Source organism: Schistocerca nitens, chromosome 7 (genome assembly GCF_023898315.1).
Source record: "Schistocerca nitens isolate TAMUIC-IGC-003100 chromosome 7, iqSchNite1.1, whole genome shotgun sequence".
Classification (NCBI taxonomy): domain Eukaryota; kingdom Metazoa; phylum Arthropoda; class Insecta; order Orthoptera; family Acrididae; genus Schistocerca; species Schistocerca nitens.
Window position 1 is genome coordinate 414375610 of NC_064620.1, and position 25559 is coordinate 414401168.

General features: G+C 42.1%; 1 protein-coding gene across 1 annotated transcript in view; it reads left to right on the plus strand.

The window, feature by feature from the left end:
* LOC126195666 (uncharacterized) overlaps positions 1 to 25559 on the plus strand; it is a 332282-nt gene that overhangs the window by 214206 nt on the left and 92517 nt on the right. The window lies entirely within an intron of this gene.

Here is a 25559-nt window from a genome sequence, read left to right on the forward strand (position 1 = left end):
TCTCTTTCTGTCCGCGGGAAGAGAGAGTCAGCAATGATTGTGGGTCTTGGTACGCTGTGCAAACAATGGGACAAATATCAACTTCTCTCCTTCACAAAGAGTCTAGTGGTAATAACAGATGAAAATCTAAATTGGGCTGAGCACGTAACTGCAATCTGCAAGATGTCATCAGCATCTCTCCATGCCCTACGAAAATATAAAAAGCTGCTCCCTCTTGACCTGAAAAGGGAAAATGCAGAAACACTAATACTTCCAATTATTGGTTGCAACGATGCTATGTCAGTAAAGTTCTTGCCGCCTGGGATTGGTTCGTTACATCTGTGATGCTGAACTCTTTGATCGTATTTTACGATCATATACATAGTTATTCCGGCTGCGTGCAAACAAGCTCAAAGATTTGCGTACAATCTGTCGATGTTGACCGTCATATCCTTCCTCTACCTTAACGCTCTTGTATGAAAAACGGCAGAAACACCCGTACCCATTAGAGCAAAATCCTTTCTTTCCGACTTCATCACTCAGCCACCTTCTCGAAGTCCTTCTCAGTAACAGGAACCCGACTCTGTAATAACCTCCAGCCGACCGTTGTGGCCGAGCGGTTCTAGGCGCTTCAGTCTGGAACCGCGCTGCTACTACGGTCGCAGGTTCGAATCCTGCCTCGGGCATGGGTGTGTGTGATGTCTTTAGGTTAGTTAGGTTTAAGTAGTTCTTAGTTTATGGGACTGATGACGTCAGATGTTAAGTCCCGTAGCGCTTGGAGCCATTTCAACCATTTTTGTAATAACCTCCAGCATTATATTAGAGAACTGAATAATATCTCCAGCATCAGAAGACAGCTAATGACATATCTACTGAAGCAACAGTAATGGCTACAATTGTAAGTTTTCGTTACCCTGTACGTCTTTCCAACCATATCTTCCTCATTTCCCAGTATCCTTAGCTGGTGCAGTCTCCTTAAATTTCCTCTACACTGAATTCGTTACATCAGAAAACGTCTATTTTGTATCTATAGATTCCTTTTCATATCTGTCACTATAATTATTACTGTCATTATTACTGCCATTTTATTATTATCATTATTAGTGGCAGAAACAGCAGTAGTTGAAGTACGTTATCAGTTCATAACCGGTATTATTTAGACGCATTTTGTTTGTAGATACTCAGATCATTTTAATAGTATTTGTCTTTATTAAATTGTTGTTTCTTAGGTAACTATGAGGTAAAAGAGGTATTGTATGTGCTGAACCTTGGTCCGATGTAAGAGAAGGCCCGATGGTCCTAATCAGATGACGTCAAATAAAAAATAAAACTCTTCTTCTTAATGTAATTTTTGTGGGAAAATTCAAAAAAATTAAAGGTTTGTATGCATGGTGACAATGCAAGTTGGTATTGCTGTATTATCTAGAAGGATCTGTATTGTGTGTACATAACGGCTTGCAATGTGTTTTTTTGCTTGGGCCTACTGTAACTAGCTTTGTTACCGCTTTTAGCGTACGAATTGAATGCCGTATTGTGATAACAAGTGACACAATAAATAATTTGTTCTGAAAGAAACTTAGGGCGAACTGGCTACACCCAGGAAACGAAACACTCAGGTGAAGTACTGATGAAGATTAAGATGAAGGTTTCATGAAAGTGAATGGAAGTGAATGGTACATGTCATCGATTTGGCTCTGATAACAATTTGCAATATTATGACAGGTATGAGCTTACAGTATTGAGATCGGTTATGAAGTGCTTCGTCCCAAAGCTTTAACTTTGCCAGTCAAGTAAAAGAGTATTCTAAAGTTTTGTATAACAGCAGCTCCTCAGATGCTTTTAGCTGATGCAAATGATACAGTCTTTCTTATCCTACGTGTTGTAGGTAGAGCATTGTTTATGATCATTCACACAGGCAGTTCCAGTAGTCGATGACAGCAGAGTTCACATAGCGAATTGTTAGCCAGAAGCAAAGTACACAGAGTAGTTAAAGTCCAGGGAGTAATCCGAATCGAAATACTTAAACACAGGAAAGGTCAGTGACTCTGCTATCAATGACGAGTGTCAAGGCTTCAGAGGAAACTGTTAAAGGAAACTCGCCATCGCACCCGCCTCACGTTTAATGGTAAGGTGGGCCAGTGAATAGCCCGTTAAAAATTGAACACAGATCAAGCATGAAAACAGGAAGAAGGTGCGCTCCCAAATGCCAGATTTTCCTTTTCTTTTTCACAAAATTATGAGCTTTCCGTCCGGTCACTAACGCGTCTGTTCTCCTTCTGTATTCGTGGCAGTTGTCATACTATGCATTGGTTGCAGAAGATGAGTCTTGTGTCAAGAATTTATTGCCGTCGCAAGTTAATGTGATGAATTGTGAGAGCAGGTGATATGTCTTACAGAAATGAAAATAATAAATAAACGGTTGAGAATTAAGTTACAACGAAGGAATTCAAGAGTCAAAACTTCCAAATCTGAACGCAAGAGTCATAACATGTGGTACCTGTCTACAACAAATAGAAGGTACGTACATCTGGAGGTCCCTCCCTTAGGCCTAGCTGTTGCAAACGGACTTCATGCCACGACTCATACACAAATTTGAAAATAGCGAAGAGTTATGTTATGAGCAGACGGACAGCTCATAATGTTGTGAGAAAAAGAGGTATAGAGCGGAAGTAAGATTTGAACACAGACCTCCGTCACAGTCCAATACCGTGACCACATAACCATGACGGCATGGCTGTTTGTTTCCTCAATGTTGCACAATTTGAGCTTTTACCGTTCACTATTTCTGTTTCCTTTTTCACAGTTCCGTATACCTTCTTCCAGTTCTCATGCTTCATCTGTGTACAGATTTTGGCGGCCTCTCCACTGAGCCATATTACCACTAAATCCGAAGGAGATGCGACGGGGAACTTGCCTAGTGAGGACTGCCGGACAAGTGCGGCGCCACGGTATTTACGAACGCTGTCGCGTCGGCGCACGGACGCATGTGACATGTCCACCGGCAGCAGCGCCCCCCGCAGTAACAAGTTGTGGCCTTGGTATGAAGTATCAACATGTTTGACCTTTTCACATATCGATACTCAGGCTGGGGACGGGAAATCCAAATCAGGTCGGTCGGTAAACAATCATGTCGCTAACAGCCGACACGCTGACATACTTGTCTGATGACAGTTTACAGTACACCTAAAGCGAAATGTGTTAGTTTCTGTTCAGAATACGGTAATCCCTGTTTGTTGTTTATACTGCTGCTTAAAACTAACCTGCAATATAAACAATCGTGTAACGCTGTTACTGTGCGCAAATTATGCGTTCCTAAGAGGGTATGAAAATGGCTGCAAATGATCGTCCTACAGCTCGTAAACATATATTTGCTTCTCATGTCCAGACTAATGTTTTGTACCTATGTCTCGTAGGCAGTTCTGTCAGAACGCAGATGACAGACGATTATGAAATACATTTTCTGAGGAAAAAACACATAAACGCGGCAATTCTGGAACTAATTTTTGTTGCCTTATAGTCTTATCACTTACAGTAAATTGACATGCTACGTGAAGAATGCCCAATTTTTTTTCTTGTATTCTTTAGAAACTGCACTTTGCATGTAGGGCCATCGTTTTCTTAGAGGCTTCACCAAGTATTGTTTTTATCTCCGTGCCTTATTCCGTTCCCATTAGCCAACTACCTTTTCCATTTCTAATTATTATGCTATTTTTTCTACGTAACCTAAAATATTCCTTTCATTTTGCATCTATTCCATGACACATCTCATCCATGTGTTTCTCTTTAATCCTTCTGCACTTCCAAATTATTTCAGTGGAATCGTAAGTCAATAAAGACACTCACCTTCATAGCTGACGCCTCACTCCCCCGTCTCCTCACCGCTCTGGTTTATGTATATTTCCTAGAGAATCTTGGGTTACTGGCTGTCCCAGTACATTCGCCACCCACTCTCATCTCTATCCTCCATTCAGCCTTCACCCATCAGCCTTCAAATATATCACGTGACTGGTGGACCATTTTTTAAATTTTCCTTACCAGTGTTGGCGTCTGTCACATTTTATTTAATAACATCATTTTTTCCTTCTGCTTTTAATGTACTCTTCTAAAGCCACTACCGAAAAACAGCTATACCATCTGGTGGCAATTATAGGTGGTTAGTTTTTGAAAAGAGAGTCTGCTATAGTAGAGCTCTGATTTCGAGAATGTACTTATGTGACACTATACTATGTATTAAGTCACTTGATTTGACGTGTAAACTTATGTGTGAATGTTTTTAAAATTTAGAAAGACAGATTACGACGTTCATTTACAAGTCATAAGTTGCTTCGAGTGAGTAACTAGTCATCTTCAGACCGTTGGAATATGCATTTTTGTACGTGTCTTTCCAACACCTGGTGCCTATATCGAACCCACTGTACTCTAAACAATACCATGACATGAAACAATTATAAAACTCGATATAATAAAGATTTAAGTTATTTTTTCTTCGTACTACATATTTTTCCACCCTTTACATTTTTGTCGTTTAAATTTCCAGAAACTGTACCGGATATGAAATTGCGTCGTGTCAAAATGTCATTTTTTTGTGAGAAATGTTTTAATTGGATCGTAAACGGTTATAATCTTGAACTTGTCCACGAGATCGTCTAATTTTTCAAACCATCTGTCATCTCGTTCCTTGCTGAATCCTGCTTCTCGCTTCAAACTCGTGAATTCAGCTGCCCTCAGTATTATGTTCATGTCTTATAAAAATCATAGTAGAACATTTTACTCGCTTAGATTTTTGTTTCATTGAAGCGATGCTTTATTTTCAGTTGCTCTCCACATTTTTATAGTAAATTTATGAACTCATCCTTAGTTAAAGCCTAATTTATTATGTACACTATACTTTTTCTCTTCATCACTGAATATTCTCAAAAAATTACTATTATTACCTAATACAGTTTTCTTGACGACTTCTTTGTTTTCCAGTGACGTTTTGAGTCTATCACCTAATGTGCTTATTGTAACTGAATAGTTGTCATTTGTCTCTCTGTCTGATCTTCCAAGAAAGCTTTTTCTGTGGTTTTGTTCTGATCTCTGCATCTTCGACTGTTAAAAAAACCATAAAAATTTAAATTTTTGTGATGTACAATTCGTCCGGTACATGGCAAAATTTATTTGCCCTACAAAACGCGAATCCACCTCTGTAGTAGTTTAACATTCCAATTGTTACTACTTGGACTAAACATTGTTACAGCCTACCATATAGAGAACAACAGCATTTTTATCTTAATAAAAATGTCATATCAATATTATTTTTATCTTAATAAAAATATAATATTACTTACTTGCAAACAAAACACAATATTGCAAAGTAAATCTGATAGACAGAAAAATCTCACTAGGTACAAATAACCTGTTGCCACTGCGAAACGTACTATTGTCTTCATTCAGAATCGCGTGGGTTGTCCTTTTCCTCCATAGCTGACACTGCAGTGGCGCAACAGCTGCTGTCACTAGCGCTAGAGTTTCGTAACAGCTCTTGTCTGATACAATCCGCTGTTGCTGTTTTGGAGTGGCTGTGCACATACATATAGGCGGTGCAAAACCTAGCGGCATGAATGTGCACGAAACAGTTAACCGATATAATGATGGACTTTCACTATTCCACAAACATTCTTTGCTCCTATAATAATATACAAACAAGCTTGTAAGTGGCATTGTACAGCACTCGGCGTAACCTTGCCTTAGTGTTAATAAGTGAAATACTCTATGCTTTACCGAGCGAGGTAGCGCAGTGGTTAGCAGACTGGATTCACATTCAGGAGGACGACTGTTCAAACCTGCGTCCGGCCACCCTGCATTTTCCGTGATTTCCGTAAATCGCCGTACGCAAATGCCGGGATGGTTCCTTTGAAAGGGCACGGCCGACTTCCTTAACCATCCGTTTCTGATCCGATTGGATGCTGTTTGGTCCCCTCGCCCAAAATCGACCCACCAACTAACCAACACTATGCTTATGTGAAATATACTATGCTTATAACTCGAAAGTCTGTCTATGAATACATGGTTTCTCGCAAAATAGTGTAAATACGAGGATCACGTGGAAAAATGATCTTGCAGTAAAAGACACTTTGCTCTTCTTGTTAATTACGTATATTACATTAACGGGAGGACGACAGAAATTTTGTTTCTGCGTAGATACTCATTAGTAATAGGAAATGGGTTTGCTCAAAAATACGGCTTACATTGTCATGCCAAACACTTGCTGTCAGGCAAACCGTATAACTGTGCATGTTATGACTACGTGCGGGATTATGGGTACGACCTGGTCTTGAGCATGTCACAAATAGCCTTCAGGACCGATGTCGAGTCAGATCATTTGGTTGTATTCACAGTTTTGAGAAGAGGAAACACTTCATAAGTGACCAAACTGGAGAATATGATAGCTAGAGCAACGTTGAGACCTGCCTTTCAGGGAGAAAATGTTTATTTATTAATGCCAAAAGCGATAGGAGTTGTATTTGGCATTACTTGATTTTACAAAGTGCGGTTTTCTTCAGTGTTGGTTGCTCCCACTTCGCCAATGTTGCTGTTCTTGTTGGTTCAAATGGTTCAAATGGCTCCGAGCGCTATGGGACTTAAGATCTGAGGTCATCAGTCCCCTAGAACTTAAAACTACTTAAACCTAACTAACCTAAGGACGTCACACACATCCATGCCCAAGGCAGGATTCGAACCTGCGACCGTATTCTTGTTGGTGGTGCAAGCCTCTTCATCTCCGAATAACTACTACAACTTAAGTCCTTCATAATCTGCGTATTTCATTCATCTCTTAGTCTCTCTCTACGATTTTTACCCCACACACTTCCCTCCAGTACTAAACTGACGATCCCTTGATGTCTCAGAATGTGTCCTGTCAAACTATCCATTCTTCTAATCTGAATGTGCCACAAATTTTTTTCTCGACAATTCTGTTCAGTACCTCCTCATTAGTTATGTGATCTACTCATCTAATCTTCGTCATTCTTCCGTAGCACCATATTTCAAAGCTTTATATTCTCTTCTTGCATAGACTTTATTGCCGATGTATCTCTTCCATGCAAGGCTTCGAGCAACACAAATACTTTCAGAAAAGACTTCCTAATACTTAAATCTATATTCGACGTTAACAAATTTATTTTCTTTAGAAACGCTTTTCTTACCATTGCGCGCATACTTCGGCCATCATCAGTTATTTTTCTGCCCTATTAGCAAACTCATCTGCTACTTTAAGTGCCTCGTTCCCTGATATATTTCTCTCAGCATCACCTATCGTTTATATTTCATTATCCTTATTTTGTTTTTGTTGGTCTTATGCACGCCTTTCAACACACTGACGATTCGGTTCCGTTCCTCTTCTAAGTCCTTTGGTATCTCGGACTGAAATACAATGTCATCGTCAAACCAAAAATTTTTCATTTCTTCTCCATGGACTTTATTTCCTTCTCCAAATTTCTCTTTCGTTTCCATTACTGCTTTCTTAAAGTGCTGATCGAATAACGTCAGGCATAAGCTACAACCGTACCCCATTCACTTCTCAATCACTGCTTTCTTTTCATGACCTTGTACAAGTTGTAAACAGCCTTTCGCTCCCAGGATTTTACACCTCCTACTTTCAGAATTTCAAAGAGAGTATTACAGTCAACATTGTCAAAAGCTTTCTCCAAGTCTAAAAACGTATAAATGTAGGTTTGCCATCCCTTAACTTATCTTCAAAGAGAAGTCGCAGAGTCATTATTGCCTCACATATGCCTACTTTTCTTCGGAGTCTAAAATGGTGCCCCGAGGTCAGCTTCTACCAATTTTTCCATTCTTCTGTAAAGAAAACGTGCTAGTATTTTGCAGACATGACTTATAAAACTGATAGTTCGATACTATACAGGCCTGTCAGCAACTGCTTTCTTTGGAATTGGAATTACTACATTCTTCTTGAAATCTTAGGGTACGCCGTCTGTCTCATGTATTGTGTCTCACTGTTTAGAGGCACAAAACGCGTGGGTGTTTTCAGCTCGTTACGAAATGCAAATAAGTAGGAGGCCGAGTTGATAGGAGCTGAAGGAGTCCAGGTTGCAATAATACGCAGTACGGCACACTGTTAGAGAGAAGGATTATTATTCAAGAAACACATAGTACAATGAAATTACTTACTTCAGTATTTTGTAGGACTGCTGGTGCGGCTGTGAACTGACAATCTCGTAACGTGGAATACCATGAACTAATACAACATCTTCTCAGGGACTAAGCCTGATGGGCCCTCCTCAGAGAATCAATGCAAACAGAACTGGCTGAGGGCCGATTATGAAAGTGCGTCTGCCTAGGTTGAAATCTAGCTAAGAAGAGAACGAGGCACACTCCAGTTCCGTCGAGCTGCACAGCCCGCTAGAGTGCGCTGTGCTCGGTAGACGACGGGCTGCCAACCTTGCGTTGGCGCGGCTTTGTAGTAGTATCTGTGGCAATGATACTACATCATGTGTCTTACAGACCAAATGGAAGAGTTTTGTCATGGCTAGCTCTTCCAAGCATCTCAGTAGGTCTGACGGAATGTCGCCCACTGCCATGGGCCTTCCAGTGCTCTGTCAAATTCTTCTCGCAGTATCATGCTCCAATCTCATCTTCGTCCACGTCATATTCTGTATCTATAATATTGCATGAAAGTTCCTCTTCCTTGTACAGACTATCTATATACTGCTTCCACCTTTCAGCTTTCCATTCTTTGCTTAGGACTGGCTTTCCATGTGAGCTCTTGATATTCATAGAGCTGCTTCTCTTTTAGCTAAAGATCTCTTCAAATTGCCGGTAGCCAGTATTTGTCTCTCCACTAGTGACATATGCTTCTATATCCTTACATTTGTCCTAGAGCCATTTCTGCTTAGCCATTTTGAAATTTCTGTCAGTCTGATTTGTAGACGTTTGTATTTCCTTTCACCTCCTTCATTTACTGCATTTTGATACTTAGTCTTCGATCAGTTAAATTAAATATCTCCCGGGTTGTCCAACGATATCTGTTAAGCCTTGACTTTCACCTGTTTGATCCTCTGCTGTCTTCACAATTTCGTCTCCTGTAGCTACGCATTCGTCTTCTATTGTATTTTTTCCCTTCTTTTTGCCAGTCGTTTCCCAATGCTCCCTCTGAAAATTGGAACAATCTCTGTTTCTTTCAATTTATCTAGGTCCCATCGGTTTATCGCATACATGTACACACAAGATTGCTTTTTAGAATGTTTATCGCTTCATTGAAGATGAATGGGAGAGTCTGACAGAAAAGAAAGACCTAAGTCATAAACAAAGCCCCGGGAGTAGACAACATTTCATTAGAACTGTTAACAGCCTTGGGAGAGCCAACCCTGACAAGACTCTACCACCTGGTGAGCAAGATGTATGAGACAGACGAAATACCCTCAGACTTCAACAAGAATATAATAATTCCAATCCCAAAGAAAGCAGGTGTTGACAGATGTGAAAACTACTGAACTATCAATTTAATATGTCACGGCTGCATAATACTAACACGAATTCTTAACAGACGAATGGAAAACTGGTAGAAGCCAACCTCGGGGAAGATCAGTTTGGATTCCGTAGAATTTCTTAGAAGATAGATTAAGGAAGGGCAAACCTACGTTTCTAGTGTTTGTATACTTAGAGAAAGCTTTTGACAATGTTGACTGGAATATTCTCTTTCAAATTCTGAAGGTGGCAGGGGTAAAATACTGGGAGCGAAAGACTATTTACAATTTGTAGAGAAACCAGACGGCGGTTATAGGAGTCGAGGGGCATGAAAGGGAAGCAGTGGTTGGGAAGGGAGTGAGACGGGGTTGTAGCCTATCCCCGATGTTATTGAATCTGTATACTGAGCAAGCAGTAAAGGAAACAAAAGAAAAATTCGGAGTAGGAATTAAAATCCACGGAAAAGAAATAAAAACCTTGAGGTTCGCCGACATTGTAATTCTATCAGCGACAGCAAAGGACCTGGAGGAACAGTTGAACGGAATGTACCTAGGAATCACGAAGAACATAAAGTGGAACGATCTCGTAGATAATACTGTGGAGAACGCAGACTGAAGATTGCGTTTTATTGGGAGAAAGAGAACAAGTATACTTGTTGAACCGATGCAACAGGTCTAGCAAAGAGACTGCGTACACAACTTTCGTGCGTCCTCTGCTAGAGTGCTGCTGTGCGGTATGGGATCCTTACCAAACAGGATTGACGGAGGGCACCGAAACCGTCCTATCGCGGAATTGGGCACAAAGTGGAGCGGATATGATAAGAGAGTTGATGTGGGGGTCGTTAAATCCCTTTTGCGTTGTGGCGAGATCCTTTCACGAAATTTCAGTCATAAAGTTTCTCCTCTAAATTTGGAAGTATTTCATAGTCACCATCTTATAGAGGAAGTAATAAAATAAGGGAAATAAGGGCTCGAACAAGTGTTCAATTTTCCTAAGCGCTATTACAAAGTGAAACGGTGGAGAAATATATGAAGGTACTTGGAAGAACCCTCAGCCAGGCACTTACGTGTAAATTGTAGAGTAGTGCTGTAGATGTAGATGTTGTCCTTATCGCAGCAGAATTGTGTCTGCGGGAAAACCGAAACATGTACTCTCTCCTGACAAGATGTTCTTGTTGCGCAATGGTTTTAGCGCGGGATGACAAGCGTAAAAAAAGGTTCAAATTGCTCTGAGCACTATGGGACTTAACATCTGAGGTCATCAGTCCCCTAGAACGTAGAACTACTTAAACCTAACTAACCTAAGGACATCACACACATCCATGCCCGAGGCAGGATTCGAACCTGCGACTGTAGCGGTCGCGCGGTTCCAGACTGAAGCGCCTTGAACCGCTCGGCCACCGCGGCCGGCGATGACAAGCGTACCTTACTTTCCTAAGTTCCTACGCTTTTGACGTTTCTTTCATGCTGACTTCGTTGTACTGCTGTTTTAATGGCTACCAATGTAGTTATTTCCGCATCCGCCTTTCAATTTAACATCACTTGTTGAAACTTCAAATTATGCGAGTCAAGCCAGAAATTAATTCGAGGTCTCTTGAGCTTTTAATTCACCGGAAATGGAAACTCAGCTAACACAGCGAATTAGCCGAAGGGCAGTAATTGGGCTGGTGTCGGTGGCGGCGGCTTGCACGCTCGCGCGCCGCGGCAATTACAAACACTCGGCGCTGCACTGCGGCGCGGCGGTCGCAGCAGCCCGCTAGCAGGTCGCAGGTAGCAGCCAGCCGCCGGTTACGCCGCTGCCACGCACGGGTCCCGCGCCCTGTTTGGCCACGGCAAACGTACGGCGCTGCACTGCTGGCGCGAGGGCGCACCTGTTGCACGGACCACTGGGCTTCGATCAAAGCCGCCGGCGCTGCCTGGCGGGCCGTGACGCGGTGCTCAGCCCTGAGCCCGCAGGGCTCACCGATAGGGCGGCGGGCGGCAGCACGAGCTGCTCCCGGTCACAGAGTCTACGCAGCGATGCCGTCTTGGAGCGGATGGTACTGCGACAAGTTATCTATCTCTTGACGTCACCCATATTTTAGGAATCTACGTCACTCAACAGCTAAAATCGACAAGCTGCCTATCGTATTTTCGACATTTCATGTACACTACTGGCCATTAAAATTGCTACACCAAGAAGAAATGCAGATGATAAACGGGTATTCATTGGACAAATACATTATACAAGAACAGACATGTGGTTACATTTTCACGAAATTTGAGTGCATAGATCCTGAGAAATCAGTACCCAGAACAACCACCTCTGGCCGTAATAACGACCTTGATTCTCCTGGGCATTGAGTCAAACAGAGCATGGAAGGCGTGTACAGGTACAGCTGCCCATGCAGCTTCAACACGATACCACAGTTCATCAAGAGTAGTGACTGGCGTATTGTATCGAGCCAGTTGCTCGGCCACCATTAACCAGACGTTTTCAATTGGAGAGAGATCTGGAGAATGTGCTCGCCAGGGCATCAGTCGAACATTTTCTGTATCCAGAAGGGCCCGTATAGGACGTGCGACATGCGATCGTGCATTATCCTGCTGAAATGTAGGGTTTCGCAGGAATCGAATGAAGGGTAGAGCCGGCCGGGGTGGCCAAGCGGTTAAAGGCGCTACAGTCTGGAACCGCGCGACCGCTACGGTCGCAGGTTCGAATCCTGCCTCGGGCATGGATGTGTGTGATGTCCTTAGGTTAGTTAGGTTTAAGTAGTTCTAAGTTCTAGGGGACTGATGACCTTAGAAGTTAAGTCCCATAGTGCTCAGAGCCATTTGAACCATTTTTTTTTTTTTTTTGAAGGGTAGTGCCACGGGTCGTAACACATCTGAAATGTAAGGTCCACTGTTCAAAGTGCCGTCAATGTGAACAACAGGTGACCGAGACGTGTAACCAACGGCACCCCATACCATCACGCAGGGTGATACGCCAGTATGGCGATGACGAATACACGCCTCCAATGTCCGTTCACCGCGATGTCGCCAAACACGGATGCGACCATCGTGATGCTGTAAACAGAAATTGGATTCATCCGAAAAAATGAAGTTTTGCCACTCGTGAACCCTGTTTCGTCTTTGAGTACACCATCGCAGGCGCTCCTGTCTGTGATGCAGCAGCGAGGGTAACCGCAGCGATGGTCTCCGAGCTGATAGTCCATGCTGCAGCAAACGTCGTCGAACTGTTCGTCCAGATGGTTGTTGTCTTGCAAACGCCTCTATCTGTAGACTCATTGATCGAGACGTGGCTGCAATAATGGTTCAAATGGCTCTGAGCACTATGGGACTTCACATCTATGGTCATCAGTCCCCTAGAACTTAGAACTACTTAAACCTAACTAACCTAAGGACATCACACAACACCCAGTCATCACGAGGCAGAGAAAATCCCTGATCCCGCCGGGAATCGAACCCGGGAACCCGGGCGCGGGAAGCGAGAACGCTACCGCACGACCACGAGCTGCGGACTACGTGGCTGCACGGTCCGTTACAGCCATGCGGAAAAGATGCCTCTCATCTCGACTGCTAGTGATACGAAGCCGTTGGGATCCAGCACGGCGTTCAGTATTACCCTCCTGAACCCACCGAATCCATATTCTGCTAACAGTCATTGGATCTCGACGAACGCGAGCAGCAATGTCGCGATACGATATACCGCAACCACGATTGGCTACAATCTGACCTTTATCAAAGTCGGAAACGTAATGGTACGCATTTCCCCTTCTTAGACGAGGCATCACAACAACTTTTCACCACGCAACGCCGGTCAACTGCTTTTTGTGTGTGAGAAATCATTTGGAAACTTTCCTAATGTCAGCACGTTGTGGGTGTCGCCACCGGCGCCAACCTTCTGTGAATGCTCTGAAAAGCTAATCATTTGCATATCACAGCATCTTCTTCCTGTCGCTTAAATTTCGCGTCTGTAGCACGTCATCTTCGTGGTGAAGCAATTTTAATGGCCAGTAGTGTAATTACTGACCAGTTTAAAAACTTTAAAACGCTGTACTAGTTTACTGTCACTCTGGAGGTTTAACCGAACAATTATTAAAATTAGAAACTGTGTATACAGGGTGTTTGTTGTACTTAGCGAAATATTTCGAAAAAGACGCATTGTACGAAAAATATACTCTAAGGGAAAAGTTAATACAAGGTACTTTCAATAAGCAATGTAACATCTTTTTTCGTCCATTTTCGGTTGAAAAAATGCAGAATATGTTGTGGGATATCGTGGAATGTTCCGCTTCATGACTTATAGTTACATGAATTTCCGATAGGTGGCAGCGCTATACGTAGCCTTCAAAATGGCGCCTATAACGGAGGTGCATTCCAAGCACAAAGCTGTAATTGAATAACTTTTGGCGGAAAAACAAAGCATGGAAGATATTAAACTTCCTGGCAGATTAAAACTGTGTGCCCGACCGAGACTCGAACTCGGGACCTTTGCCTTTCGCGGGCAAGTGCTCTACCAACTGAGCTACCGAAGCACGACTCAGGCCCGGTACTCACAGCTTTACTTCTGCCAGAACCTCGTCTCCTACCTTCCAAACTTTACAGAAGCTCTCCTGCGAAACTTGCAGAACTAGCACTCCTGAAAGAAAGGATATTGCGGAGACATGGCTTAGCCACAGCCTGGGGGATGTTTCCAGAATGAGATTTTCACTCTGCAGCGGAGTGTGCGCTGATATGAAACTTCCTGGCAGATTAAAACTGTGTGCCCGACCGAGACTCGAACTCGGGACCTTTGCCTTTCGCGGGCAAGTGCTCTACCAACTGAGCTACCGAAGCACGACTCACGCTCGGTACTCACAGCTTTACTTCTGCCAGAACCTCGTCTCCTACCTTCCAAACTTTACAGAAGCTCTCCTGCGAAACTTGCAGAACTAGCACTCCTGAAAGAAAGGATATTGCGGAGACATGGCTTAGCCACAGCTTGGGGGATGTTTCCAGAATGAGATTTTCACTCTGCAGCGGAGTGTGCGCTGATATGAAACTTCCTGGCAGATTAAAACTGTGTGCCCGACCGAGACTCGAACTCGGGACCTTTGCCTTTCGCGGGCAAGTGCTCTACCAACTGAGCTACCGAAGCACGACTCACGCCCGGTACTCACAGCTTTACTTCTGCCAGAACCTCGTCTCCTACCTTCCAAACTTTACAGAAGCTCTCCTGCGAAACTTGCAGAACTAGCACTCCTGAAAGAAAGGATATTGCGGAGACATGGCTTAGCTACAGCCTGGGGGATGTTTCCAGAATGAGATTTTCACTCTGCAGCGGAGTGTGCGCTGATATGAAACTTCCTGGCAGATTAAAACTGTGTGCCCGACCGAGACTCGAACTCGGAACCTTTGCCTTTCGCGGGCAAGTGCTCTACCAACTGAGCTACCGAAGCGCACACTCCGCTGCAGAGTGAAAATCTCATTCTGGAAACATCCCCCAGGCTGTGGCTAAGCCATGTCTCCGCAATATCCTTTCTTTCAGGAGTGCTAGTTCTGCAAGTTTCGCAGGAGAGCTTCTGTAAAGTTTGGAAGGTAGGAGACGAGGTTCTGGCAGAAGTAAAGCTGTGAGTACCGGGCGTGAGTCGTGCTTCGGTAGCTCAGGTGGTAGAGCACTTGCCCGCGAAAGGCAAAGGTCCCGAGTTCGAGTCTCGGTCGGGCACACAGTTTTAATCTGCCAGGAAGTTTCATATCAGCGCACACTCTGCTGCAGAGTGAAAATCTCATTCATGGAAGATATTGTCAGGCGTCTGCAAAATGTGGCAGTTAACAAAGGCACGGTGAGTCGTTGTGCGAGGCGTCTGTCATCATCGCAACAAGGTCGCGCAGGTAGGTCCTATGGCCCGTGAGCCGGCCGGAAGCACAGTGTTGTCGCTCCTGTTCTTTCTCATTTACCCTACAGTCTGGATCTCGCACCTTCCGACCATCTGTTTGGCCCATTGAAGTATGTACTCCGCGGGAAGCAGTAAATAGTTGATGAGGACGTTATTGACGCAATTAGAAGTTGGCTCCGACGTCGACTAGTAGCGTGGTACCATGCTGGCATACGGGCCCTTCCGGTAAGGTGGCATAAGGCCATTACATGGAACGGAGATTATTTTGATAAACGGGGTTTGAAACGCCAAGGAATGTAGAATAACATCGTTATTGGAATCCTGAATAAAACCAATTTGCTTTCAGAAAAAAATGTATTGCAATACTTATAGAACCCACCTCATATTATTAGTATAGGGGACATCTGTTAGTGCTACAACTGGCTACTTCATAACCACCCCTCCTGTGTGGGCGGGTTCTGGTATGTACTTTCAAATAACCCCTGCCCCTGTATTTTACAGCGTATTCGGATTCTACACACAGAAAAACTGTTTTCGATTCGTCATATATGACGCTGTAATCGACAAGAATGAGAAACAATGGTTTGAGCAAACCGTACGTATTTTGCGGGGTTAAAATCCAAATTTGCAGTACAATTTTTGTTTGGGGGGGAGGGGGGACGACGTTCCCATGTTAAAATACGAAGCTGATGTCACACACTAGGGTGGTTAGGGAGCGACCACTTGTAGCAAAGACAGATGTCCCCTTTACTAATATGAACTTTTCACCCAGAACATTTTTTTCGAGCGACGCGTCGTTTTCTAAATATTTAGTTGTCTCAAGTTAAAACAAACATCTTATATGTTTTGAGACAGCGTAGCTCTCAGTGCGCAAAGTATCCAGACTATATCCATGCAGAATTTGAGAATGACAGCACTCAGTGACATTCAACAAACTTTACACATAATTTCAAACCTATTCGAAGTCTTTTCTCGAGATATCCATCACCAAATAATGAAAGTAAACAAATCTTAATTGGCTACTACATATTCACTGTTAACAGAACTTCAGCATCAGGCAAATGGTTTTAATGTATTACTTCTTTACTACTAGTTTTGCAGGCAGTTTCCGCATATACCGTAGAATGTACGTGAAAAATTATACAATTGTGTGCATACAGTTCGGGAGATATGACGGCATAAACAATGAGATTTGCTTTCGACTTTCTCGTTAGTTTGTGGGTGAATAATTCGAAATTAATAAAACCAACATAACTAGGATTTTACATCTTGATCCTCAAAGATTCTGCGAGCTTAACGCCAAATATTTAACACATTAACCCATTTTTAAAGTAATCAGATGTTTGAAGCTGTTTTCCCACGGGAGATAGATTCTGTACACACGCGGGGTGGCGGAATTACTGGTGATGAGACGAAAAAGATTGACTCATCATGATATACAAAATATCACCAATTAATAACACGTTGTTCATCGTTATCACTAGCATGAACGTCATCATCAGCATCAACATTTACTCTTATAATTCTGCTCTTTCTTCATAGAAAATTGTTATTTCCTCCGATGTTGGATGCCGCTACATTCAGTCGGCACTTACATTCATGCAAGATCTGTTCAATTATGGTATTTTCAGATGGCTCAGCTCATTCATTCCTCGTTTATTTGGACCAGGTGGTACCAAGGGTCGTCGGATAATCGAAAATCGGGATGATCTGGAATATGAGACAAAAATAGAATCACAGGGATTAAATAGCAAAAAAATACATTAACAAATGAAAAGTATACGGACGCCTGTTAGTGGACATTAAAGTGAGGTGGTGTGCACCCTTCACGAGTATCTGAATGTCCGTTGAGGAATGCCAGGCCATTCTTCCTCCAGAGCCGAAATCAGAGCCTGCAGTCGGGCAGGATATCGACACGTGCGAAAGTAGGGCCAGAGCTCAGGACTTCAAGTGAAGCGTAAGGTATAATAACGATGTCACACTGGCACAAAATTTCTCCATGATTCTGCCCAACACCACTGTGGCTGTGTCGCTCCCTCTTACCCATATTTAACCCTTTCTTTTGACGCCTCTGCGATGGAGGTCAGAACCTGGAGGTCCAGCGTTGAAACCAAATAATTGCTTTCATGTCCTGACACCATACTACTTCCAGCCCCTCGCTTGTTATCACATTTCAGAACTCAAAAAATCTCGGCAGCTTCTGAAACCCTCTTCTCAGGTGTGTTCAACGCTCACTTCTCAAAAATGGTTCAAATGGCTCTGAGCACTATGGGACTCAACTTCTGAGGTCATTAGTCCCATAGAACTTAGAACTAATTAAACCTAACTAACCTAAAGACATCACACACATCCATGCCCGAGGCAGGATTCGAACCTGCGACCGTAGCAGTCGCGCGGTTCCGGACTGAGCGCCTAGAACCGCTAGACCACCGCGGCCGGCGCTCACTTCTCGCTGCTGTATTGTAGTGTTACAATTAATTAAGTCCCCGTTTAGTCATGCTTGCCTCCATTTCATGCAGTGTTGATTTCGTTGATTTTATCTAGCTATTTCATGTTAATTGTATCTAAATGTAAAATAACTGTCGCACTCGAGTACGGAATTTACAGGTAACATGACTGTAGGCTACAGTGTCAGGAATGTAAATGGAGTATATCAGTATAATTTCACTTTCATAAAATAGGCACTGTCTTTTGGCCATGACTAAATTGAGTGTTGTTACATTTTACCTATTAACACATTTTGCCACCAGCTACCACAATTATTAGAAGCTGTACTGTGATATCTCCATTGTGTTAACAATTACCCCAGGGTCACTTTGCTAGCTTTTAATTATTTCTTTGGCACAAACATAAACCGGTAAGCAGATTTTCATTTGGGTTCTTAGTTCAGTTCATTACCAGACGGTGATTGATTGATGTGCTGGATTGTCGAATGGCTGTGCTTGGGATTCAGCATGTAGCATGTTAGCACCATTGTTTGCGTGAATATTGGCAAGAGTGGCAATGGCTCCTGCTGGCTGTCACCACTTTTGGAAAGGAAATTGTCAAAAATATCACAAAAGCTGCCCATCGGGCTCTGTTTGTGGACCGGGATGTTGGTATAGAGCCATTATTGAATCAGCTCCAGGATATGACAAACGTTAGACGCTACAATAACAACGTTGCATGACGCATTCTTAATAGAAGTGCATTCCTGTGCCAGACAGACGCGTGTTGAACAACACCGACTGAGATATTGCTGGTAACACTAGGTTTACTGCCTCTGGAGCTTGCCCTAAGGGAAAGAGGTGCACAATATTGACTCAAAAAGGGTGAATATGATAAAATAAAGAAGATATTGGGCCAATGAGCCACACCGAGTAGGGAAATCAGGGCATGTGTTGGTAGATAATAGTAAGAAATCTGGGGCAGGACAGAAAGAGAAGCTTACATGTTCCTAGTATCAAATAAAGAATACGAATATCATACTTCCTTCCGACCAAGGAAGCTATATGTTGCTTGTCAGGATATGGTTCAAATCTCAGCTAGTTGCTGAAAATACAAGAACGTACATCCACTTACAACGACCTTCCGAAAGTAGGCAAATAATGAATCTCAAGGAAGACCAGGAAGGATTTTCTGAGAAAGTGACAACCATCTCCAGAATTCGTCATCTAGGGTAGCACAGCAGTACAGCCCCTGTGAATCCAGACTTATGCCTCGGCATTCCGGAGGATGACTATCCAGACAAAATGAGAAAACGTAGTTCCTTTGTGAAAAGTAGTATTGATGGAACTCATATATATATATATATATATATATATATATATATATATATATATATATATATATATATATATATGAGGAGGGCCGTTCAGAAAGTAACCTCTGGTTGATTTAAAAAAATACACCAAGTTAAATAAAAATATTTTAATATATACATCTTACAACTACATCTTTGCACTATTTTTCTACATAGTCTCCATAGCGATTGAGGCACTTATCGTATCTTCACAAGCTTTGAAATTCCTTCTGCATAAAAATCACCCGCTTGTGCCTGGAGCCAGCCTGTGACCGCATCTTTGAGCTCTTCGTCGTCATCAAACCGCTGTGACCCGAGCCATTTCTTCAAATGCATGAAGAGGTGATAATCACTTGGCGCCAGGTCTGGGCTGTAAGGTGGATGGTTGATAACGTCCCACTTGAAGGACTCAAGAAGGGCCGTTGTTCTGCGAGCAGAGTGAGGACGGGCGTTATCGTGCAAAAAAACGATACCGGAAGTCAGCATACCACGGCGTTTGTTCTGTATAGCCCGTCGTAACTTTTTTATTGTTTCACAGTACACGTCTTGATTAATGGTCGTACCACGTTCCATGAATTCAACCAACAACACCCCTTTGGCATCCCAAAACACCGTTGCCATCAGTTTTCTGGCAGAAAAATCTTGCGAGGCTTTTCTTGGTTTGGTAGGCGAATTTGAATGTGCCCACATCTTTGATTGTTCTTTTGTCTCAGGGTTCACGTACTTAATCCAGGTTTCGTCACCGGTCACGATTCTGTTTAACAATGGTTCTCCTTCGTCCTGATAACGTGACAGAAAGTCTAATGCAGAGGCCATTCTTTGAGTTTTGTGGTGGTCGGTAAGAATTTTGGGCACCCATCGTGCACAGAACTTACGGTAACCCAATCTTGCTGTCACTATCTCGTACAAGAGAGTCTTAGAAATCTGTGGAAAACCAGTAGACAACTCCGACATTGAGAAACGTCGATTTTCACGAACTTTTGCATCAACTGTCTGAACGAGTTCGTCAGTCACCAATGATGGTCTACCACTCCTCTCTTCATCATGAACGTTTTCTCGTCCACTTTTAAATAAACGTACCCATTCACGGACAACTCCTTCACTCATAACTCTTGGTCCGTACACGGCACAAAGCTCACGATGAATAGCTGCTGCAGAATATCCTTTGGCTGTAAAAAACCTTATGACAGCACGCACTTCACATTTGGCGGGGTTTTCTATTGCAGCACACATTTCAAACTGCCACAAAAACTAAACTAGCGCAGGTACGACGTTCACTCGACCACGGCTTGATGCCGACTGACCTGTTGAGTGCGTGAACGCACAGATGGCGTCGCTACTCCCCCCACAACCCGCACTGTGACCAATCGGAGGTTACTTTCTGAACCGCCCTCATATATATATATATATATATATATATATATATATATATATATATATATATATATATATATATATATAGAAGAGAATAGACGAAATTTTAACTTGTGTCCATGAATATAGTCATGGACCTTCTGTAAGTCCTGACAGCCACAATTTCCTAAATAGGATCATCTCTCATCAAGTGTTCTCAAACGTTGTGTTGTAATCATCCCTACAACTGAAAGGCCAACTCAGATTATTCGTCTCCTTAATTATTTGTCAGTAACTTTCTTTGCTGTTAGACAATGTATTACTTTCCCAAACTAAAAGAAACACTCAACGAGAATACTTATCATTATTACCATTCCTGTTTACTCTTAATAAGGATTTAATTTTAGAAAATATGAAAAAGTCTTCCTTCCACTGAGTAGCTGGTACGTCAGGCCACTTCAGATTAATTTGCAAGTACCACTTGAATAAAATACGTTATGTTCCGTCCTTTGCGTATGGACATGCAGTAGCGCCCCAGCAGGCTCGTCTGTAGTGTTCGAAGTTAATAAAGTAGATGTCTCTCCGACTCTATAGAGGAACTCCTCATTGCTTTCTTACCATTCCAAGTAATTCCCATCGTCTGTCTGTTGCAATACATCTTAAAAGTACGATTCTCTTGTCTTCTAGTTTTCTGCAGTCCATAATCCACTTTCGTGCAACGGTGCGCGGCAAAAATACATTGTAAGAAATTTCTCCCTCAAACTGAGGCCACTGAAACGGATAGCCTTCTTTTGAGGAGGAATGCCCGTGATAGCCTGCTTTCTAAGAACTCTTTGTTTCTAAATGAAAGTTCAGCTGTTTGACTGTATAGATCGTTTGTTATACTGTACTTCTGCTGTACAATCATTTCGTTCTTCAGCCATTTTCAGCTACCGTATTATACATGTAATGCGTGAAAATACAGTGCACCATAAAATGTGTAAAATTACGTCAGTACAATATTGAATGGAAAAAGGCATAAACATTTTTTTAATTAAAAAGATTTTAGAAGTTCTTGAGATCATGTTACTTAAATGCTGGGCATAATCAGACTTCTGTAAACAAAGTCATCGTAGAAATATATTAAACGTAGTTACATGATGCTGGTGCCACAGCATAAAAACGAGAACATCCACGAAGTGACTGGCAGAAATAAAACAGACATTTGTGACACACTGAGTAACTGTGCCATAAAATTGTTACTAAAAACAGTCGTCACACGGCCGGGTGCCATTATCCGAAGCCACACTGTCAAATTTGTTAATGGGTTGAAAGTTAAGTAAAGTCGACAGTTTGGTTTGAGATAATGATGCCTGAAAATGTCACAACTGTTTTTGGTGACCAGTTACGCAATGTGTCACAAATGTTTGTTTTATTTCTGCCGGAGACTTCGTGAATATGTTCTCGTTTCTATGCTGTGTCACCAGCATCATATAGCTAAGTAACATATTTCGAGGATGACTTCGTCTGTAGAAGTCTGATCATGCCCAACACGTAAGTAACACATTCTGAAGAACTTTCGAATTTTTTAAAACAATTTTTTACACATGGGTCTTCTATTGGACAATTAATGACTTACAGTCACAATCCAAAATCACCTCAAAAATTTCTTAATGAACAAAGTGAATCAATGCAGAACTTTTTCTTCCAGAATTTCCAAGACTTGCTGTTACCAAATCACGAGAAACGACAATAATAAGACATATTAATATTTCACGGTATACTGTATTCTCCTAGTAATGTAATAACTATGGCAATCTGTTACTCATTAAATCTTTAATTACTTAGCAGATTTATGTTCAGTAGATATTTTATTTTATATTACATGTGTATTGCCAACATAATCGCGGTTAGCAAGTTTCATTTAAATAATTTATCTGCACTTATAACATTTCTACTGTAATATAATGCATCTTATACTAAAGAGCAGAATGTAGTAAACTATGATATCTGTCATATTCATATTCTTCGTAACATCATTCAGTGTTTACCTCCTCTGAATAAATGTAAAACCAAGTGCAGCTAAATGCCGTGCATACTCTATATATTACCTGGTAATGTTCAATATGGGTACGGATTTGGTGTGGATACACGATGCAGTGCACTGTGAGTATCTAAAACATAACAACAACCTTTCTGTTCCATAAGTGTTTCGTAACTGATAACCAAATTTCCGTCGTTTTAGTCACCATCATCATCGCAGCATCTAGCTTCTCTTGGTCCATAACATAATGTTCCTGTAACATCCCCATTGATGATGAGCCTGCAGTGTCTCGAAAACTTGCTAATGGTACAATAAATCGTAGAAAAAAATCCAAAAAGCTACTGGTTTCATATTTATTCCAAAATAAATAGTCACCTTTAATCACTTCGTCATCCATAGAAGGTATACTGAAAACGCTCAGTATCCAATTCCTTCCACGCTGATTCTTCCTGACGAATCTCTTGAACTACAGCCCGCTCTTCATCAGTCCTGAATTGTGATTTGAGTTTATATATGCTGCTGGCTACTGCTTACACACCAATATCCAGCGTCGTACTTCTGATTCTGATGTATCTCCACGCCTTCCCCAAGTAAACCTCCTCCTCTTATAATTTTTCGACAATGTATTCGATATAACTGAAATTTTTCGCAAAACTCACTCATTCCTGTTACCGAATCTATATTCACTCGTATTCAACCCACCAGAAAATTTTATTTTCATTTCACTTAATTGGTTCCCGCTTTATCCACGTTTCTTTTGCAGATTTCCTAGCATCCCTACCACATTTAAGCTTCTGACATTGAAACACCCCTGTTACATCCTTTACTGGGTTTTGTGCGATTTACCGAAGCCGCCAAACAGTTAATTATTATTATATATGACCGTGTGCTTAATGGATGAAAGGCCATCGGTTTTTCTGCTGTGGTTTCGGGGCAGACGGAATAGTTAAGGATTGAAAGTTTTTCTATTATTAAAGACCATAAAGGTTGCTATATACACACTGATATTTATATTCTATCAACACGCAATTTCTAAGGCAATTGCTACGTCGCCTTACTCGTTTAATTACGGTTATATCTATTATTGGTTGCTAATTTTAAGTACTTCGTCACACACAATGATTATGGTTAACATTTAGAACAATTCTCACTACAATCCATGGTTGTTCCTATCCGACGCGGTTGACGCGAAACACGTAATTCGGCACTTGACACTTTTGGTTTTATATCACTCGCGAATCGGTATTGATGGGTCAACCCCACGACTATAAGGAGTCACGCTCATTTGTCCCACTCCAGTAAAATTACAATTTACTCCTCACTCGGCACATCCGTCATTGACACCGTACTCAGCTATACCGCCATTTTTTTTTCTTTTCTTGCCAGTCTTCCCAGTACTGCTTTCACTTCACACTAATCTCACTGCCTCCTGCAGTGCTCGACAATCGACTCTTGTCTGCTATCGATCTGGCTGTCGGATACCAATATCTGTGTTCGTGGGATCACGGATCCCTTACAACATTCCACGCTCCGCCTCTCAAAGTGCTACCATTTCGTTGGTTATGCAGTCCTAATTGTTACCTCCTACTTTTCAGTCCCCTCTCGAAGATCCGAATAGAGGCTGATCCGGAATTTTTTGTCAATGTAGAAACCATCATTTCACTTTTGCATTTACAGGTCACATGTCCCGTGGATATACTTTTTTTATTAGAAATACCAGGCTTCTAATTGGTACACTCACTGCGCCAGGAATCAATCTTTTGTGCCAGTCTTTACATCTTACCATCCACTTTTACTCTACGTTCTCAGTTATCTGCTGGGTGTATTCCAGTTTCTGTCTTCCTGTACGATTTTTACACCTACATATACCTCTAGTACCAACAGCGGTGTTCCCTGATGTCTTAAAACGCTCTGTTACCTTGTTCCCTTCTTCTTATAAATATTTCGACGATTCTGCGCAGAACCTGTTCATTCCTTATCAGTCCACCTAACTTTCAACACCTGTAGCACCATTTCTCAAATTCTTCGAATCTCTTCCTTTCCTGTTTTCCACAGTCCATGATTCACAATTTTGTGCTCCAAACGTGTATTATCAACAATTTATTTCACAAATTAAGGCCTGTCTTTGGTACCAGCATATTTCTCTTGACCAGAAAAGCTCTCTTTTCCCATGCTATTCCTGTGTTCCTCACTTCGTGCGCCGTGTGATATTTTGCTTTCAGGGTATCAGAATTCTTCAATATAATCTGCTTCTTGGTCACCAATTTTGACGTTATGTTTATCGTTAATCTCATTTCAGTTACTCTCACCGTGTCCCTCTTTCTCCGGTTACTCTCAATTCGTGTTCTCTACTTATTAGATTGTCAATTTTGTTCAACAGGCCCACAGAACTTCCTCATTTCCACTAAAGACAACAATGTAACGCGCCAACATCTGAATTTTGATCCCACTTTTGGAATTTTCACATTACGTGTGGTTCCCATTTTCTCCGTCCTCATGCCTGTTTTTCATTGCTGTTTATTCTCCAGGTAGGAGCAGCGGCCTTTCCCATGAGTAACATTGTGCCCTGATCTTTTATCCGCTCTTCCGCCCTCTTTCACGAGGACGTTGACAGAACGAAAAAAATGGTTCAAATGGCTCTGAGCACTATGGGACTTAACATCTGAGGTCATCGGTCCCCTAGAACTTCGGTCGCGCGGTTCCAGACTGAAGCACCTAAAACAGGCTGGCAGAATGAGGGCGACTCCTTATACAAGTATCCCTTACCACCATCACTGGTAGTTTTTCTTTCGTGTTCAAGCAATAGTCGAGATCTCACAAGGACCCACGACCCTTCCATTAATATTCAAAAACCCCACTTCTAGATAACAGTGACCTGCTAGCAAACAAAATTGTTACCTCATGTCCTTTCTGTAACTGTCATCCCCTGTATCAAAGGTAACGTGGCTCATCGTTTAGCTGTGGTAAAAAAGAAAAATCGAAACATGTAAGCACTAAATGTTAAGAGTATTATTTACATCGTAAAGTTGACTTTATGACATTACAGTTATTGGAATCCATGTGATTTTTGCCATCAAGTTGAGTTTTGATGTAAA